Raw genomic sequence first — 20,017 nt, 5'->3', positions numbered from 1 at the left:
TGGAAACACAGCAGAATATGAAAGGCAGTGAAGCCAATGGTGCAATGTGACACAGGCTGAGTTTGTATACTTATGCAATAACTCACATGCTGATGCTTCTGATTTGTAACTGAAGGCAGGATAAAGCAGGGATGTTTATGAAGAAAAGGGCTAATGAATCACAGAAACTTTCCTTCTCCTCCACAGCATGTCAAAGAATGAGTAGTGAACGTTTCCCTGAAGTCAACTGTATGTGCTGCTTATTATGAAACAGTAATGGTAACATGCATTCCTGCAAAGTGGCCATAAATTATAAATTGTGATAAAAATTTAGGAAATATTGACCCTGGGCAAGGAAAAGAGCCATTTATGCATCTAAGGAAAACAGACCGTAGAATATTTTTATAAGCACTTTGCCATTTTAAGTCTACTGTACTTTGAACAGAGCAAAAGAAAAACATAACTCTGGGTCAAATCTAGGATCACCACAAGAGTATTCCATATGTGAGAGAGAAAGTAGGAAACATATCAGAAAAGGCAAAGAGGTCTCTCTTGCCGTCAATTTCTGAGCTCAGAGATGCTTTTCCTCAGGAACAGGCTAATTTTTGATGCAGCCATAATTTTATATAAATTGCTTGAGATGTATCTGCACCACCTTTTGGGGCTAATGTAATCTATTAAGGTCTATGATTGACAGGACTGTAGTACAGCCTATATTTTTATCCAAAGATCTATCCAAGTTCTAGTAGTTTAAAATTTCATGGGGGAAAATCATAGTAACATAATCTAATGACGTCAACACTTTAAAAACATTTCTCAGTTTTACAGAATAAAGCACCCTAATCCTCTTGCTATGATATGCAAGGTAATTCTCCTAATCTCATCGATTATTTTAATTTTCATTCACAGGATCTTATCTTTTTATATTATACCTTTTCTTGCAATTGACTGAAAAGTTTTTAATGTAATGTTTTAGGTTATAAAACAACATAGCTTTGTATAAAAGCAGGACATTTTCAATTCTTGATGATACCCACCTGACCATATCAACATGTTGCTAGATACCTTCAGGGCTAGTCTACAGAGATTCCTAGGTCCTTTTCACTCAATGCACTTAACCAGATTCCAAGAGCCTTAGGCAGAATTTGGATCATTTTCCTCTAATACATGACACCTCATGTTTTCTCACATTGCAATTAGTCTGCCATTTTCTTACTCACTACTAAAGCCCTGTGAGGTTTTCTAAAGATTTTTTCACTGCCCAAGGGAGATGGATCTACAGAATTTGAGTTTTTTGCAATGTATTTCAGATTATTTACACAGATGTTAAGACTAGTTTGTGCATTGGAAACGTAGGAAATTAGGATGCTGGGAAATCTCAGTTATTATACTATGCCATTGACAGAAATACCCATCTCGTCCCAATACTCTGAAAATCATGAATGCAGAGAACAAGGACCATTTTTGTTTCTTCTAGCCCCTACCACAGATCCCAGCACATTATAAGTGTTCAATAAAGTGCTGATAAGTTGGCTAATTTCCACCCTCAACCTACTTTCTTGAAGAGTTTCCTCGCCACATTAAAAAAAAACCCAATAAACCCTCAATTTCATAAACTTTATAGTAAAACTTTGCTAATGATTATTTGAAAACTTAAGTGTGTAGTTATTCATTGATTATTCTTTTTTAAAAATTTAATTTTTTATACAATTTTTAAAGGTTACACTCCATTTACAGTTATTACAAAATACTGGGTATACTCCCCACTTTGTACATCCATTGATTATTCTTTATTGCCATATATTTAACTTCCCAAAGAGCTCATAGAATAGTTAGGCATGCTTTCTTCTCAAAGAAACTATCTTGCTTTTTGTCTAACTTTTAGTTCTCACACCATTTATTATAATTTATACCAGTTTACCTAATATGAAAGTGAGAATCCCTATTTCTGATTCTGGAAATACTCTGATCCTCCAATTCATAAGAAGAATCCCAGGGGCAGGTTGAAGGCATCAGTTATAAATATCACTTTCGAGACTGGAAAATTATAATTAGCATGAACTCTTACTCATAAAGGACAATTAGGGAATGGGCCATTATACTAAGTAATTCAATTTATATATAAATTAGAATATGTGTGTGTGTAATTTCTGTTACAAGATTTAAAAGAAGTACAACACAATTTACACAAAAATCTTGCCAAGCATAGTTTAAACTTTAATGCTTAATAATGTACTTCAGACTCCATCCTATTTAGGGAATACTAAGAAAATAAGTAATCATAAAAAACTATAGGAAAATAATTGTGCATAAAACAGGTTTATGTAGTTAAGTTGGCATGTACCATAGAGGTCATCTAAGCCAAATTCCCCCATAAATAAGGCAGGACTCTCTCTCCATGACATCATCAACATGTAGGCTTGACCATTTATCCTTTTTTTTTCCCGCAGGCCATGTCGGTTTATTGCTAGCTATTATTCTAGCATAATTATTAATAGTGCCCCCTTTTACTCCCAAAAGTGAGGATACATTATGATCACCCTACCAATATGTTTTTAATCTAGCTTCTGCTCAAAGTGCTCTGGCAATGGGGGAGGCTTGCTAATTCACAACTTGCCCATTCTATTTTTAAAAGGCTATCATAAAAATATAAAATATATATGTAATATATAAAAATACTAGACATCTCTTTCTAATGATCAGCTTATATCTTTTTTCAGAGTCACTTTTACCCATTACTATTTTGACCCTCTTGGAAAGGCAATACAGAACATGAATCCTTCAACTCTATAAGACAACTTTCATGCTTTCCTTAAACATAAAAGGTTAACCATAAAATGCCAGGTTAAACATAAAATGATTCAATAAGGAAATACCCTTTGGGAAGAAGTTTGTTGGGAAACGAAAATTATCTTATAACAATATATGATTTTTAAGGAACTATATTATAGGTGTTCTCATGGAGCCAGGAAATCCAAAGGACTAACAGCAGCTGACCGTTTCCCTTCTCAGGCCTCTGGCTCGAATGCACTATCTGGATTTCCAAAGGCTGGAAATCTGTATTTGTTCTCAGAGTTTTACACCAGTCAAGCCATGTGGAAGAAAAAATAAACAGCCCTGTGGAGAGGGGCAAAAGAAGTCAGCAGGACAAAGTATTAATAGTTTAAAAAAGAACAGGAAAGTTGAAGTATCAATAAGTGCATCTTTCTCAGGTTGCTTTCTCCTCATTAACAATTCAGGTATAAGAAGAAGCCACATGAGAACAAATTAGTGGTTACCAGCAGGGAGAGAGGAGGGGGAAGGGGCAATATAGAGGTAGGGAATTAAGAGTAAAAACTACTATGTATAAAATAAGCTACAAGGATATATTGTACAACACTGGGAATATAACCAATATTTTAGAATAACTAAAATGGAGTACAATCTTTAAAAATTGTGTATCACTATATTGTACACCGGTAACTTATATAATATTGTACATCAACTGTACTTCAATAAAAAAATTTTTTTAATAGAGATGAGTTAATTTGACCTAGCCAGTAATTTAATATCATTTTCTGTTTTATAGGAAAAGCCAAAATCAGTATCTGGACCATGGGCACTAATCCGAGATGTAAATGACATACACTGAATGATTCTACCTGTTGAGCCCACATTACTGTAACTAGCTCCACTGTGTGTCTAGCAACAGCTACACAAATTACAGGCCATAACTGTCTAGAAATAATTAATCTCTACTAGGGAGTATGTTTGGCAAATTCAACCCCCTATTTGTGATGGTCAACAGCAGAGCAGTACTTGAGGTCTGAGAACTGCTTGTTACTGGTCTACAATACATTTAAAGTACAGAACCTGAGAAAAAGCAGCTGGAAGTTTTTGTAGTTGTCAGACACTGCATGACATCCAAGCCATGATCAGTGGATGAGTTTTATTGAGTAGAGTTGAGACCAGTTTGGGTGTTGTTAAACTCATGAGGGGAGTCACATGCAGTTTAAGTTGAATACTGGTTGTGCAGTGGGACTATGTATTGTTCTGAAGAGACTGAAAAAAACCTTTTATTTAAAAGTTCTTTACCACAGAAAGCTTGAAAAGCTGTGCTTTAGGAGAAAATTCTCTACTTTAAATTTCTGACTGTTTTGATTTAAGATGAAGGATATTGACCAAATAATCCTTTACATATACAACATTTAGTAAAAACCCACATAACAGTAGCTCAATATTTCCTGTTTTTCATCACTTCTCAAACCTATCACAGTGGAAGGGAAGGAAAAAGGATATATTTGATATCTTTCCCCAGATTACCAGAGGAGTTCTCTCATTTGAGACTGAGGCCCTGGATCTTTTCACTTTTGTACAGAATTAGAGATCAGGGGAAATGTCTATGTTCTTGGTGATAGGGCTACTCTCTTGAGTCACATCTGCATTTCCACATATGCTTCTCGGAAATCAACACATTTCCAACATCTTCACCTCCCTTTCAACCCAAAGCTATTTGATGATTTCTCTCGTTGTCACCCATCTTCCTCAGTATCATCACTGGTAAAAGATCAATGACAGATAAGGGGAGTAAACAAATGTTCTGGAAATTCTATAACTGTTTTGGATTTTATCTTAGGGGATGAGTGGGAGGAGACTGAATGGCATGGCTTTGATTGTTAAAATAAATCTCTCTATCAACTTGGCCTGAAATGAGTTTGACTTTCCATACGTGCTCTGTTTTCACACTGTTTTAATACAGTGTGTAGGGGACATGTAAAAATCTAAGCTGGTAATCAGTGGATTCTTGGTTCTTCAAAACTCTTAGAATATTAATTTTTTTCACTTTCATTTGCTATGAATGTACAGAGGAGTTTGCTAGAAGCTGTGATGACATGTGATGATGTCATCACTCTGGCAGTTAATGGAAGATGAGCTGGTGTACTCTCATGTTACCTAGAATTTTCAGAGGAAGTATGTGCTTTTCCAGAGATTATCTCATGTGTTCTCTGTATTTCTATTGTGCTCTTAACAGCTACTTTTTATTTATACCTGCTATAATCTTTGTGACTTCATTATAATCCAGTAAATTGTTATTTTGAAATCCTAAAGTTTCCTTCATGCCTATGTGGAGACACACAAACCTATATGTATACATTTTTGTCTTGTATAAGTACGAAATAAAAATAGAATTAAAGCTATTCCTTTTCCTTGGCTTTATTAATGTTTATAATTTACCTTACTGTCTTATGCAATTAAACACTTTTGAATAGCATCATAATGCCAGTTAAGTTACAGCATCATTTTAAGGCCAACTATTGGACATTTAAAAAAAAGAAATCACATATTTTAAACAGAGATATGATATATTCTTTGAAGTCCAAATATCGTTTGTTAGAGTTTTTCAAAGTAGCAGTGAAAAAGCCCTTGAAGCATCTTACAAGATAAGTCACTGTACTGCAACAGCTAGAGAAGTGCACACTGTAGCTGAGAGGCTAATAAATAAAAAATTTGCACTTGATATTGGTGAATACCTGCTGGATAAAAAGTGAGTAAAAAGAAATTACTGTCGGGCTTCCCTGGTGGCACAGTGGTTGAGAGTCCGCCTGCCGAAGCAGGGGACACGGGTTCGTGCCCCGGTCCAGGAAGATCCCACATGCTGTGGAGTGGCTGGGCCCGTGAGCCATGGCCGCTGAGCCTGTGCTCCGCAGCGGGAGAGGCCATAACAGTGAGAGGCCCGCGAACCGCAAAAAAAAAAAAAAAAAAAAAAGAAATTACTGTCATTTCCCAATGATAGAGTAACTTGTCCAATTAAAGATTTGGTTGCTAACATGGAGCATGAATTAAAAATCTCATCCGCAGAATTATACTTTTGCCTTAAAATGGACAAATCTAAAGAATGACTACACTTGTTTTCGTTATATTTATCCGGTATCAGTACCAACTAATCCTTAAAGACCTTCATTTTAATAGAAATACTTATTAATTAATAAGTGTTGCTGGTAGTCAAAGTACAAATTTTTTTGAATCTCATGATTTATCTGCAATAAATGTGTTAACATTTGTACTGATGGTGCAAGAGCAAGATTGGGTGACTTAGCACCAGTCAAGACAATATCATGAAGCTGCACTGACAGTCATTGCCAAGAACTTACAGTTAAAAAAAAAAGCCAGTTTCACTTAAGGATATTCTGCTGAAGTAGTAAAAACATTAATTTTTTAAAATCTAGACCCTGAGCATACATCTTTCCAATATTTTATGTCAAAAACGGGAGGTCTGCATAAGCACTTCTGCTGCATACTGAAGTGATTTTCTCAAGCAAAGGGTGCAATTAAACTGTAAGCTGAAGTACCTAGTTTTTTCATGGGACGCCATTTTTACTTGAAAGTCCAACAGTCAATCTATGGTTAACAAACTTGAGTTTTGGCTGAAATTTTCTCAAAATGAACAAAATGAGCCTATCACTTAGAGGAAGACAACTGACAAAATTTATAACCAATGATAAAATTGAGCCTCAACTTTTGGAAACCTTGTATCTCCCACCATGGGCTTGACAGCTCCCCCGTTTCTGATGACACTGGTGGTGATATTAATGAATATAATTAAAATACTGTATAATGAAATGCAAAACATTGAGAAGATCTGTATGAATAAATGAACCAATATTTTCCAAATGACAAAATGTGTGATGTTACAGAATCACTCATAAGTAAAAGATCCATTTAAAGTGCACGGTAGACCAGTGGATTAATGTAACAGAATATAAAAAGTTCATTGACATGATTTCAGATTCCACACTGCAACTAACTTTTTGGAAACTATCACTTGTTGCGTTTTGCTGAGGTATCAAAGAAGAAAATCCACAGAATGTGAAAAAGCTGTGTGAAAAATATTCTTCCCTTTCTAACTACAGATCTGTGTGAGACAAGAGTTTCTTCATATACTTCAACCAAAACAACATATTCCAATAGATTGAAAGCAGAAGCAGATATGAGAATCCAGCCACCTTCTATTAAGCTACACACTAAAGAAATTTATAAAATTGTAAAAAAACAAAAAATGCCACTCTTCTCACTGATATTAAAAAAATATTTTCCATAAAAACATACTATTTATGTTAATATGAAATTGATTCATTACTATTATTTTTAATTGATATAATAAGTTAATTTTTTCTAATGTTTCATTTTTAATTTCTAACAATGGATATAATTGGCAGTGTGCTAATAAATATGTATGGATTTAACAAACACACGGATAGAAAAAACAGATTCTGTGTTTGAATACTCAAAACTACTCTCTGTGATTGCATTTTTTGAGACAGTTCCTTTAAGTGAACAGTATTTTCCTCAGGTTCTAAGAAGTAAACATAGGCAGTTTAAAAATGAGGAAAAGAAAAGAAAAGGAAAAAACTTGCTCCAGTAGGCTTTGCAAATATTTTCTTTATGAAACCGTGCATCTACCCAGAATTAGTTGCAGAGTGTGACTAACATTTCCTACCAAGGCTTGCGCCGTGTCAGTTTCCTTTACTAAGCCTATGTGTCTTAATTAAAATTAATTACACATGCCAGTAAATAGTTTCCCTCTGAATGCAGCAAATTGAAGCAGAATAATATAATTTATATGCAAGGTATATAATTAAAACCTTCACAATATTTTCTCTCAGTAGGTATAGTCACTAAGGACATTCTTTTTTTTTTTTTTTTTTTTTTGCTGTACGCGGGCCTCTCACTGCTGTGGCCTCTCCCGTTGCGGAGCGCAGGCTCCGGACGCGCAGGCTCAGCGGCCATGGCTCACGGGCCCAGCCGCTCCGCGGCATGTGGGACCTTCCCAGACCGGGGCACGAACCCGTGTTCCCTGCATCGGCAGGCGGACTCTCCACCCCTGCGCCACCAGGGAAGCCCTAAGGACATTCTTTATGAGTAAGTTGGTTTCACAGTAAATCAACTGAGGAAAAATAAAAATATATTAAACATGAAATATTAGGTTACAAAAAGATTTCTGATTTATAAATTGATATTATAAAAACAGTCTTATAATTAATATTTTTAAGTGCATGAGTTGAGGGAGCTCAGTGATCTCTAGAGAGCTTTATATATATGTGTGTTACTTTTATTTAAAGGATTTTTTTCCCCTTCAAACTCAAGAACTAGGCAAGGTGTTACTGCTTTAGTAACTGCTTTAATAATCAGGATAGTATATGGTAACACTGGTAATAATGGAAAACACTGTGTCTGCCAGTGAGAACCATGGATACATTGTTCAGTGTAACAGGATTTCAACAGCAACAGATTTGAATAATAACCGTTTTGGACTTTTTCTGTTTATTCTTCTATTTGATGTAAGTTTCTTTTTCAACAGGTTGATTGTTATACAATATTCTACAGGTCATCGCTAAAAACCTGACTATTGCAATAGTAAAACATGCCCATAGTTTTCTTTATTTTTGTTCTTGGGAGGCCTCTAAGACTGCCAAAGAAATTTAAGTGTTTAGAAGTTTCCTTCAGGCTAGACCCAGCTAGGGAAATTTTCACACCCCTGCTTATTCATTTCTTAAGAGCTCTCCCCGCAGGTTGCTGACTGAAATACCTGCATACTTGGCTATCCCCCTGCTGGCTTTATTGGGGGCGCCCAGCCATCACAAGCCGCAACACACAACTCACTTTATTTCCACCCTTATCATACCCTTATCATAAATAACCAGAAGGTAAACTCACTCATCCTTTAAAAATAAAAGCCTGAGACAAGCTAGTTAATATCTTGAATCCAGTTCCTTAGCATGACTAACTAGTTTTCAAAAGGAAATATTAATTTTTTAATAAAAACTAGCAATACAATCTTATTTATAAACAATCACATATTTAAAGATATCGGGTCATGGGTACCAGTCTCTTATAATGATGATCTGTTACTTTCACTTGCAACTTAACCACTACAGCATCTCTTTTAAAGACTGTATCTTTGAACCAAGCATATATTTTTCCGTAGTGTGTTTGCAACTAGCATTAATGAACACAGTTGGGGCCGTTTTACGGTCCCCAAATGGAGGAGCACGTCCGTCCCAAGCCACAGTGTTTGTCTGCAGGGGGTGGTAGTGGGAGGGGACTGACCATCAGCAAATAGTTGTTCCGGGAAGTAGGTGGGGAGCAGGCAATGTGTTTGTTCTGAAATCTTAGAAGAAAAGTAAACTTGCTGTGAAGGACATAATTTCTTTTTGTTCTTGAACTTTACACAGCCATGCTGCGCTCATTCATCAGCTAGCCCTTGGACGGAAACCTCCTGAACATGAATGCCTCAAAAACTGACCAAAATCCCTGCTGGCGCTCCCATTGGCTTAAAATAAACTCCAGTTGAAATTCTAGTGAAGAAAGGAACTGAATCTAAGTGGCTGAGTCTATCCTATCAATCCCTTTGTTTGAAATACGCAAGGGCTCCCAGAGAGCACAAATGCCTAATTCCCCTAAAAAAATGGATACGGACTACACACAGGTGTTTTAAGCATGAAGAATTTCTCCAAAGCCTTTTAATGACATTTGAAAAAGCTGAAAAGCACTAACTTGCTATTTTTTCCTTCAGAAAAGGCAGAAACAGTCATCCAAGTAGGGCATCATACTCCTATTTCATTTCAGAGTTTAATTTGAAAACCAGTAAGAGAAGAATTTAAATTGATTGCTTCAAGCCACAGATATTTCATACCCAAGCAATCATGTTGACTTTCATGAGAATTTATCTTAGCTGTGAAATCAATTGTCACAGACTTAGTTCACAAAAATATTACCAAATTATATTTGATGTCTGTCTTGGTGTGGTTGGTGAGTCAAATAAATCAAATGGGCAGACAATTTTGGTTCTCCAATCCATCTCCCTCCAGGCTCCCCTTTGAAAATACTTTTACCCCTCCTCTTTGATGTACCTAGGATTTCCTAATGATGCTATTTCACAACCAAAGAGACACTCTTAAAGGGAAAAGATGCAGTAGCAAGAATTGAGAAACCACTGTAATATGCAAGATCAGAACCATATGACAACAAATATCTTTGCAGTGAGAGTCTCGAACAAAGAAGATAGTGGACACAAAAACAGAGTTCTCTGATTCAAAGATCTGGATTTAACAGCTTTCAAAATATAAAGTGTCCTTTTATTGACTTGCTAAACATGTACTCCTATCCAACTCCTTGACAGGGAAAGCACAGGGTTTATCTTTATAGATTTGTAGAGGAAAGTAAACATTACTGTCATATTGTGAACTTATAATCAATAACTCTGCAAAAGTCCTCAAATCTCTGTCTGACTCCATGAACTTAATAGTTCTAGCAGAAACAAGAAGGACCAAAAACTAATAAGGACCTACTGTATAGCACAGGGAACTCTACTCAATACTCTGTAATGGCCTATACGGGAAAAGAATCTAAAATAGAGTGCATGTATGTATATGTATAACTGATTCACTTTGCTTTACACCTGAAACTAACACAACACTGTAAATCAACTATATTCCAATAAAAGTTTAAAAAAAAAACCCCAAACCAGCCTCTGCCGCATGTAAAGTAATCTAGCAGTGTAGATAAACACTGATGATATGAATTACATTTTTAATTAATTAATTAATTTACCATTGTGTTAAAACTAGAAAGAAGTACAAGGTATTAAAATGTTGACTTAACACATTCTGTTACTTAAACACATTAAGTGTTTCTCACAGCGATACTACTGACACCTGATTAATACCAATTTACTTATGTGTTCCTCAGGACAATGCATCAGACTCCGGTTGATCTCATACCTAGCAGAAATTTTTTTATACCAAGAATAAAGTATGTGGAAAACCACATCTTTATACCAGACCTTATAGAAGTTACAGAATGGGTACAATGAAATGGATAAGTCAATTGAGAGTGATAAAAAGTTTTTACTCTCAACCTGATTTTTTTCCTCCACCAGGTACTCATAGTTAGAGGGTATTACAAAGACCCCCTCTGTGGAAAGATAACCCACCTACACTCCATGAGAAAGTGAAGGATGACACATACTTCATTACTCAGCTTGGAATGAAACACTGGTTACTACCTGAATCTTCATCTGATGAAGAAAAATCTTCTTGAACCAGAATATTCAGAAGATAAACAATCCTCAGTATGCTATGAAGCAAGAAGAAATGTCTTAAACATTCTGCTGACAACAGTGGAGGATAAAATGAAATAAAATAACTTCTCCAGGTGTCTTGTTTATGTTCCAAACACAAGCTTAATTGCATTGTATTCTCTACACAATATTTCATTTCCTAGTACCAAACACTATATGTTTTTACTCTATTGGATTTTCAATAAATATGAGCCTCTACCATCCATATTTATGGAAGAGTGATTGCTTCCCTTTTAATATAGATTTGACCACCACACCCAAGTTAGACATAACCTTTTAGGCAAGGCACTTCATACTCCCTCTTTCCCAGCATATTTGTTTAATTAAGCACTTTTCCAAACAACTTAAACTCCAAGCATGTCTGAATATAGAAATATAGCCATAAAGGTATATAAATGGAAAACCTGACTCCAATTCCTTTCCAGCTAACAATTGGAAAAATACACCACTCAACAATGAGAATAAAGAGCCATTCTTTTCAGAATGCCTGAAGAGCCCACACTCACTATAGTGCAGCATTATTTGACATTTATTGAGTGTCAACAATGTGCTGGGGCAAAGGAAACCATCAACAAGACCAAAAGACAACCCTCAGAATGGTAGAAAATACTTGCAAATGAAGCAACTGACAAAGGATTAATCTCCAAGATTTACAAGCAGCTCATGCAGCTCAATAACAAAAAAACAAACAACCCAATCCAAAAATGGGCAGAAGACCTAAATAGACATTTCTCCGAAGAAGATATACAGATTGCCAACAAACACATGGAAGAATGTTCAACATCATTAATCATTAGAGAAGTGCAAATCAAAACTACAATGAGATATCATCTCACACCAGTCAGAATGTCCATCATCAAAAAATCTAGAAACAATAAATGCTGGAGAGGGTGTGGAGAAAAGGGAATCCTCTTGCACTGTTGGTGGGAATGTAAATTGATGCAGCCACTATGGAGAACAGTATGGAGGTTCCTTAAAAAACTAAAAATAGAATTACCGTATGACCCAGCAATCCCACTACTGGGCATATACCCTGAGAAAACCATAATTCAAAAAGAGTCATGGGGCTTCCCTGCTGGCGCAGTGGTTGAGAGTCCGCCTGCCGATGCAGGGGACACGGTTTCGTGCCCCGGTCCGGGAAGATCCCACATGCCGTGGAGCGGCTGGGCCTGTGAGCCATGGCCACTGAGCCTGCGCGTCTGGATATTTACAATAGCCAGGACATGGAAGCAACCTAAGTGTCCATTGTTAGATAAATGGATAAAGGAGATGTGGCACATATATACAATGGAATATTAGCCATGAAAAGAAACGAAATTGAGATATTTGTAGTGAGGTGGATGGACCTAGAGTTTGTCATACAGAGTGAAGTAAGTCAGAAAGAGAAAAACAAATACTGTATGCTAACATATATATGGAATCTAAGAAAATAAAGCAAACAAAAAAGGTCATGAAGAACCTAGGGGTAAGACGGGAATAAAGACACAGACCTACTAGAGAATGGACTTGAGGATGTGGGCAGGGGGTAGGGTAAGCTGTGACAAAGTGAGAGAGTGACATGGACATATATACACTGCCAAATGTGAAATAGATAGCTAGTAGGAAGCAGCCGCATAGCACAGGGAGATCAGCTCGGTGCTTTGTGACCACCTAGAGGGGTGGGATAGGGAGGGTGGGAGGGAGGGAGACACAAGAGGGAAGAGATATGGGAACATATGTATATGTATAACTGATTCACTTTGTTATAAAGCAGAAACTAACACAGCATTGTGGGGCAATTATACTCCAATAAAGATGTTAAAACACACACACACACACACACACACACACACACACACACACACATATACAAAAACAATGTGCTGGGGATTGAGCGGAGTGGTGAAACATCTAAAATCACTTTCTGTAGGAAAAGGCGGGGAGCAGTGAATTGGAACACTTGGTAATACTGATAAACCATATCCTGAATTGAAGCTACAAAGCAGTGTCAAAGAAAGAATGCCTTAATTTAAAAGAAAACAGAGCTGGACAACCCCAAGGCGTGCTCTGAAAATACCATGTGGCTGCTCTACAAACCCCCTGGACAGGCACAGATCTCTGCTGGCTACCAGAGCTGACATACCTGGGACCAAATGGGCCTTAGCATGACCTTAAAAGCCAATGTGTGCCTGGGGAGAGCAAAGAACAGCACAGTGAGCCATTATCTAGAGGTGTTTCTACCAGAGAAAACATGGCGTTTCTAACAAAATCAAATGGAACAAAAACCCGGGGGAACATTCCAATCTTCAGTTTAGACCTTGCCACAAAGAAGTTAAGGAATCTTTTAACTTAAATTTTGTAAATGATATGGTGATGCAATGAATGTGAGATCTAAATATTGTAACTTATCAGTCTCCCCAGGTATCTAAGATGCCCTCTTTGAAAGGCTCAGAGGAGGGCTGAGGGTGCATATTCTTACCTGGAGTTTTTGTAGGCTAAATCAGTCTAGGTGTGAAATTTACTCTCTTCAAGCGCTGAAGCTACTGCAACTAGTAACAATTCCTTCCATTTACAAAAATCTTAGTGCTAAAACTCTGTTTAGAAGGGCTCAAAAATCTGGTCACCAGACTCATAAAGATCATATTAATTCACCAGGACACTGAAGGCTTTTTAAAGAAGGATGTTAAATGTATCAATTCCCACACACCTGATGATTGGGAATTACAGAATAACTGTTTTAAACTTTATGGTGGAAAGTTGAAATAGCAACTGAATGAACTCTTAGGAATAATGCTGTGATACAAGTAGCAGTGGCTAATATATTTTTTCAAGAACTGTAGCAAGGGTACTGGTCAGTTCCATGTCAGGCTTTGCAAATGAGACACAAAAGTGTTCCATGGAAATCTGTAAGACCTAACAGCAAACTGAAATACCTTCACAAGAAAGTAAAAATGTTTTCACTGTTGCTCTTTTCGGAACAATTCCAATTAAATTAGGTGGAATTTCCTTTCCATAGTTAATATCAAAACTACAGTATCAGAAAGAGCTCTGGATCAAGGAGACATTAGACCTGGGTTCCAGTTCTGGCTCAGTCATAACTACTTTTTTTGACATGAGGAAAGCATTGAACAGTTATAGCTCTCAACTCCTTAATCTGTGAAGTGAGGAGGGCAGACAAGATTATCTCTAAGGTCTCAGAGAACCCTAAAAAGCCATGATATTTTACATTTACATTAGTGCCAACCCTGATGTTCACACAGAACCTCTAAGTCCTAGGCCAGTGCACCTTACATGGGTCAGCTGAATGGCTAAATAAGTTGATCTAAAACACTGCAGCAGAACACAGGGATGAGGGACACAAAGCAATAGAAGCATTTACAAAATATCTTCTAAATTAATCAAGGATAAATTCATCTAAAGGAAAGGAAAGAGAACACTTCTTTTAAGATCTTGTCTCAGAAGAAAGAAAAAATATAGAAACATAACCTCAGAATCAATGTAAGTGGTGAAAAGAATATCATTCACGTATAGTTAAAAGAATTATGCTAAGTATATGGGATTTTGATAGATGCATGATTTTCCCTTTACATGAAATATTAAATACATAAACTTACATGGGTAAGTACAGTTCATTAAACCCTATGGAAGACAAAGGAATGTTTTTATTTTTTTTAACTAGGGCCATCTTGCCTTTGAAACTAACTTCTCATCCAGAAAAGGCCGGCAAAAGATTAAGCAACATTTTCCACCCATTTGCTTTGACTAATACTATTCCCTCTTTGGGATACTCCTTTCTATTTCCTCTGCATCCATCTATGCCAAACCCAATGAGAGTCATCTTCTACGATGCTAAGTATTGCTTGTGGCTAGATCCTATGCTCTCTGCTCCTCCAGCAGTTAAGTACTGGAATGGAATACACTATCATATAGTCTGTTTAAATGTTACCTTTTACACTATAACCCATTTGTTTCATGTATAATATCCTCTCAACTAGACTACCTTTCCTTCCTTTTTAATCTCTTCATTGATTTATTAAATTTTATATCTTAAGATAGGGAAAACAAATGTTATATACAGTCGCTGATTACAAAAGTCATGCAGAACGACAGCACGACAAGATCACACCTTATATTTCATTTAGAGTACCGATACTGATATGCAGGGCTAGTAATGCTGAAATGTCTAATAAACATTTTGGAATGAATAACAGAATGAATATTTATTTATTGAGAAAATGAATGAGAGAATAGGAGAATGACAGTTGTTTTTCCCTACTTGGTTTATAAAACATTCATGCTTGAAAACACAGAGAACTCCCAGGTTGACTTTTATCACTTTTATCACAATCCTCCCTCCTAGGGGAAGTCAGGAACATAGTTTTTTGTTTCAATAATCTAATGGTAATAAAAGACATTTTCATTTCAACAAAATTGGCAGAATGGAAAATTTTAGAATTCATTCCTACAAGGCAGCTAGAAGTGCTGAAAACCAAGCCAAGAAGAACTACATCTTTTATCTCTTTTGCCACTGGGTCAGTTTTAGTGACCAAAAGGCTTGAATTTCAGTGGCCACAAAATAAAAGGAAACACAATCTTGGGATTTATGTGAAAACTAGGACTCTTCAAAGGGCTCATCCTCAGAAAAAGAATAGATTGCAAAAAAGAAATCTGTCTGCTAGAAAAGAAAGATGACAGGCAAGTTTGTTCTGGCCTAGTCACATATGAAGAAGGTATGAGAAACTAGAAGGTAGAACTAAAAAAATGTCCCAAAACAAGTCACAAAGAGATAAATACAAGATTGAGAGTTAAACACATGAAGTCCAGGAGTAAATGTTTTAGTATGTATATGTCTAATAGGAATTCTAGAAGGAGAAACAAGAAAGAACAGAGAAGAGACAAAAGTCAAAGAGATAATGGAGAGAAATCAAGATGGTGGAGAAGAGGGATGTGGAGCTCACCTCTCCCTACAAATACATCAAAAATACATCTGCATGTGGAACAATTCTCACAGAATACCTACTGAAAGCATGCAGAAGATCTCATACAACCAAAGCTACAAGAAAGATCCCTATGTAACCAGGTAGAACAAAGGGAAAAGGGAGAAGAATTGGGATAGGACCTGTGCCCTGGGAGGGAACTGTGAAAAAGGAAAGGTTCCCTCATCCTGGGAACCTCCTTCACCAGCTGGGATGTCCGCCAGGACAGAGAGGGAGCTTCAGAGGCTCAAGAGGAGAGTACAACACCCAGTTTGCAGTAGGTAGGACAGAGAGAGACCAGCACAGACAATTCTTGTGACCCCGCTGCACTTCCCAGCCTGAGAGGCGTGCCTGCTGGTGTGTGCAGCAACTGGGTGCGAAACTTGGGCTTCAGCACACAGACCCAGAAAGAGGACTTGGTTTGGCTGTGCAGAAACAGCCTGAAGAGCCTGGACTGTGGTCTGGGCCACAACCGGGGGTGCCTGCAGGACAGAGCAGGGATCTGCCATAGGAGACTCACTGTCAACATGGGAAGGGAGGGATGTAGATCCACCATAGAAGGTGCATCATCAGCATTATTACAGTGGGACAAAGTTCCAGCCACCACAGGTTTGCAAATTTTGTGGGCACAGACATGCAGAGGCAGGGCTGAAATCTGAGTCAATTACCTGGGCTCTCACAATGGGCCTGGAGGTGTGGCTTCGGTGGGTTTTCTACACTGGCAGCTTCGTGAGCACACACATACCTGAGGGACATCTGAGCAAGTTATAGGTGCTCCCACAGCAGATATGGGTCCAGGCAACAGCAGCATAAAACTGTGTGGGTGCACACATGCACAGGTGGGGCTGAAATTTGAGCCAATTGCCTGCTCTCTCACAGTGGGTGTGGAGACATGGCATTAGTGGATTTTTGTGCCAGCAGGTGTGTGAGCCTGCATACACACCTGAGGGTTTTCCGAGTCAATTATTGGCACTCCCACAGAGGACCTGGCCCCCGAGAGGAGCACCATCAACAGTGATCTTTGCGGATGGTGGTGTCACAGAATCATAGCAGACAGCTCCTGGGGAAGAACACGAAGCAGCTCCTTCCACAAAGGGAGAGCTCCAGTCCCGCCTACCTCACACCACAGCTTGAAAACGGATCTGGGGTCTTCTACACCAGGGGCAGAGCAGACCTGCCCCAGACAGGGCTGTAATAACCACAGAGCAAAGAGGAGGCCCCGCCTAACAACCAGTATGGGCTCTGGACACCACAACACCAAACACATGCCCTATTAAGGGGACAAGGGCCAGCACACCCTGAGGAAAGCTGTGGCAAGCATCCATACCAAAAGCAACCTTTGCACCAAAAATTCTGGACTCACACAGACTACACGGGGTCACTCCCACAGAAAAAAAAAAAAAAAAAACAGCCCTTCAAGACCATAGCAGATAACTGTTTCTCTTAAATTCACAGGGTCAGAGAAATATAAGTAAAATGAAAAAGCAGAGGAGCTACTCCCAGTTAAAAGAACAAGAGAAAATCCCCTGAAAGAACAAACAATGAAACAGACCTTTCCATTCTACCAGGCCCTGAGTTCAAAAAGAAGGTAATAAAACATCTGAAGGCATTAAGAAAGACTATCAAAGAAATGCAGATCACTGTAACAAGGAACCAGAAACTATAAAGAGGAGCCAATCAAAATTAGACAACTCAATTGCAGAGATGAAAACCAAGCTAAAGGCAATAAATAGCACATTAAATAATGCAGGAAAAACAAATACATGATCTGGAAAATAGAATAATGGAAATCACCCAATCAGAAGAGCAGACAGAAAGACAAATGAGAAGTGAAAACAACATACAAGATCTATGGGATAATATAAAGCATGCCAGTCTATGCATATAGGAATCCTAGAAGGAGAAGAAAGAGAAAAGAGGATTGAAAATATATTTGAAGAAATTATGGCTGAAAACTTCCCAAGCCTAAAGAAGGAAACAGACGTCCAGGTACAGGAAGCACAAAGGGTCCCAAAGAAGATGAGCCCAAACGGACCTATATCAAGACATATTATAATAAAAATGACAAAAGTTGAAGATAAAGAGAGGATCCTACAGACAGCAGGAGAAAAACAAAGAGTTAATTACAAGGGAACCCCACAGGGCTATTAGCTGATTTCTCTACAGAAATGCTGCAGGTAAGAAGGGAGTGGCAAAATATATTCAAAGTCTTGAAAGAGAAATATCTGTACACTTATATACTCTATCCAGCAAGAGTACCATTTAGAATAGAAGGAGAGATAAAGAATTTCTCAGACAAGTAAAAACAAAAAGAGTACAGCAATACTCACCTATCCAAAAAGAAATACTGAAAGGGCTTCTCTAAATAAAAAAGAACCAAGAATTTATAGGAAAGAGAAACTCACAATAGGAAAGTAAATAACTTAAATAAACCAGTACACAGATGTAAAAAAAATCAAAAAACTTTGTGAAAGCAATTATAACTACAATGGACAGCAAAACGATAAACATGAAGATGTAAAGGAGGACATAAAAATCATAAAATGGGGGTAGTGGAGTAAAAAATGCAGTTTTTTTAGAATGTGTTTGAGCTTATATGACTACCAGTTGAAAGCAAGTAGATCTAGTAATGGGTTAACATACTTGAAACCCAGGGCAACCACAAATCAAAAACACAACAGATTCACAAAAACTAAAAAGTAGAGAACTCAAGCATGATACAAAAGAATATCATTGAACCACAAAAGGAAAAACAAAACAAAAAAGAAACAAAGAAGAAATACAAAGTCAACTGGAAAACAAAACTTAAAACTGCAATAAATACATATCTATCAATAATAAACTTAAATGTCAATAGACTAAATGGATCAATGGATCAAAGACATAAAGTGGCAGATTGGACAATAGAATAAGAGCCTAAATAGAACACTCCATGACAAAAATCACAGAAAGATCCTTTCTGACCCTTCTCCTAGAGAAAGGGAAATAAAAACAAAAATAAACAAATGGGACCTAATGAAACTTAAAAGATTTTGCACAGCAAAGGAAACCATAAACAAGGCGAAAAGACAACCCTCAAAATGGGAGAAAATGTTTGCAAGCGAAGCAACTGACAAAGGATTATTCTTCAAAATATATAAACAGCTCATGCAGGTCAATATCAAAAAAACAAACAACCCAATCCAAAAATGGGCAGGAGACCTAAATAGACATTTCTCCAAAGAAGATAAACAGATTGCCAACCAACACATGAAAGAATGTTCAACATCATTAATCATTAGAGAAATGCAAATCAAAACTACAATGAGGTATCACCTCACACCAGTCAGAATGGCCATCATCAAAAAATCTAGAAACAATAAATGCTGGAGAGGGTGTGGAGAAAAGGGAACCCTCGTGCACTATTGGTGGGAATGTAAATTGATACAGCCACTATGGAGAACAGTATGGAGGTTCCTCAAAAAACTAAAAATAGAATTACCATATGACTCAGCAATCCCACTACTGGGCATATACCCTGAGAAAACCATAATTCAAAAAGAGTCATGTACCACAATGTTCACTGCAGCTCTGTCTACAATAGCCAGGACATGGAAGCAACCTAAGTGTCCTTCAACAGATGAATGGATAAAGAAGATGTGGCATATAGATACAATGGAATATTACTCAGCCATAAAAAGAAACAAAATTGATTTATTTGTAGTGAGGTGGATGGACCTAGAGACTGTCATACAGAGTGAAGTAAGTCAGAAAGAGTAAAACACATACCGTATGGTAACACATATATATGGAATCTAAAAAAAAAAAAGGTTCTGAAGAACCTAGGGGCAGGACAGGAACAAAGATGCAGACATAGAGAATGGACTTGAGGACACGGGGAGGGGGAAGGGTAAGGTGGGATGAAGTGAGAGAGTGGCATGGACATATATACCCTACCAAATATAAAATAGACAGCTAGTGGGAA

The 20,017-nt window shown here is 37.4% G+C and overlaps 1 protein-coding gene across 1 annotated transcript in view; it reads right to left on the bottom strand.

The window, feature by feature from the left end:
* Positions 1-20,017, bottom strand: part of LOC116765140 (dynamin-3-like) — a 162,167-nt gene that overhangs the window by 124,315 nt on the left and 17,835 nt on the right. The window lies entirely within an intron of this gene.

The sequence above is a fragment of the Phocoena sinus genome, chromosome 1 (assembly GCF_008692025.1).
Source record: "Phocoena sinus isolate mPhoSin1 chromosome 1, mPhoSin1.pri, whole genome shotgun sequence".
Taxonomy (NCBI): Eukaryota; Metazoa; Chordata; class Mammalia; order Artiodactyla; family Phocoenidae; genus Phocoena; species Phocoena sinus.
The sequence above is the reverse complement of the archived record's forward strand: the minus strand, read 5'-3'. Positions and strand labels throughout refer to the sequence as shown.